The sequence below is a fragment of the Mus musculus genome, chromosome 3, assembly GCF_000001635.26.
Source record: "Mus musculus strain C57BL/6J chromosome 3, GRCm38.p6 C57BL/6J".
Lineage (NCBI taxonomy): Eukaryota > Metazoa > Chordata > Mammalia > Rodentia > Muridae > Mus > Mus musculus.
Genome location: NC_000069.6, coordinates 107,907,082 through 107,908,725, shown reverse-complemented (window position 1 = coordinate 107,908,725; position 1,644 = coordinate 107,907,082).

Sequence of the window (1,644 nt, the reverse complement as noted above, 5' to 3'; positions counted from 1 at the left end):
GCCCAAGTGCCTGGACACCTTCCCAAACCTGAAGGACTTCATGGGCCGCTTTGAGGTGATGCCTTGATCTCACTTCCTCTTGGATTACCTACTTCCCTTTCCCCTTTCCAGGATGATTTCTTAATCTTTAAATTAAGAGACTGATTATCATGTATTGAACACTGGCTTTCTGTGAGGACCTGCACTCAGCATCTTACATTATAAGAGCAAATTTGTCACTACAGGATTCCTACAAGGTAGAGAGAGTTATGGGTGTGTCACTTGCTCAAGGGCTCAGCTCCCACCCATAGGGGCCTGTTCTGTGTAGGTGGCACTTGAACGGCTCTTTCTCTTTGTGCCGAAATAAAAAGCTGAAGTGTTTATTCAACCAGGGATTCCTGTCTGGGACCCTTCTGAGAAGCAGAGCGTAGCAGAAGCGTGCAAGCAGCTCGCTGGCTTTAGCTATTAGGAAGGTGAGGGTTCGTGTGAAGCATTACGACCCAGTGAGTCTTTGCAGCTGACCTGCAGAACACTTTGCTTCTCACATCCCCACTGTGGGAGCTTAGGGCCGGAGACCGTGCTTAGACTTAGACAAGCAGAGCCCTGGTTGGAGGGTTATCTTTTTTAGGGTGGATAAACTTTGCCTCCATCTCCTGTCTTCTAATGCCCCGGTTTCCATCTGTGAGATGAAATCATACATCTATTTCAACATCTTTCATGTGAGGCACATTGTCAGATCTCAGTGGACAGGCCCTGAACTCTCATCCTGGGACTAAGTATAGCACATAGTGGTGGTCACAATAGATTGTGAGGTGTACCCAGTGTCACCTGGGGCCAGAGATCCAAGCCTGAAAGTCACCTCACAGCTGCTCATTTGGCATCCAGGCTCCTGGGTTTGACACCTCTAAAAACCTACTTTACTAGAAACTTTGTAATTTGAACCATTAACTTAATGTTTTGTTTCTAAGCCCAGAATCTATTTTCCTTCCCCACTCCCTGTCAAGAGATATGCTTTCTCAGCTAGTTCTCCTTAGCTCTGCTTCTGGTCCAAGTTGAAGAGTTTTGGGGATTCTGCAAGGGCTGGTATCACTGTAGAGAAACGGAGGAGGGAGACCTGGAAGTTATATCCCGAGGCTTGGGGTTCTGGCTTGGTGCAAACAGCTAGTCCTAGAGCTTAGAATCCCTCAGCAGTTAGTTAACCTGGGAATCGCATCTTGGTAAGAATTCACGCAGGCTGAGTGAATTCAGCATAGTTCCTATATTAAAGCTAGAGTTACGCTTGATTGAGGTATAGTAATATTGGACTTGGATAGCAGGTGGAGAAATGTAGACTTTCTGTTCTCTGGGAACAGATAGAACCCTGCCCTGACTCCCTCTAGCCTAGATGCTTCAACCCAGGATCTGCTAAGTCATTGGGTGGGATCTGGGCTCTTTTTCAAGCATGTTCTGAGAACTCTTTTTTTCTTTTTTCCTGCCTGCTCCTTCCTCTATGTGCAAATACAGGCAGGCGCTTCCCTGTGGAAAAAGAATATGCCTGTGCAGACAGTGACAAGGCTGTGTGAATAGGAAGAAGTTGCTTAACCTCTCTGGTTTTCAGGTGTTCTCTTGGTAAATGATCAGTTAGGACTTAGCTTGAAGAATCATTGAGTGTTTTTTGTTTTGTTT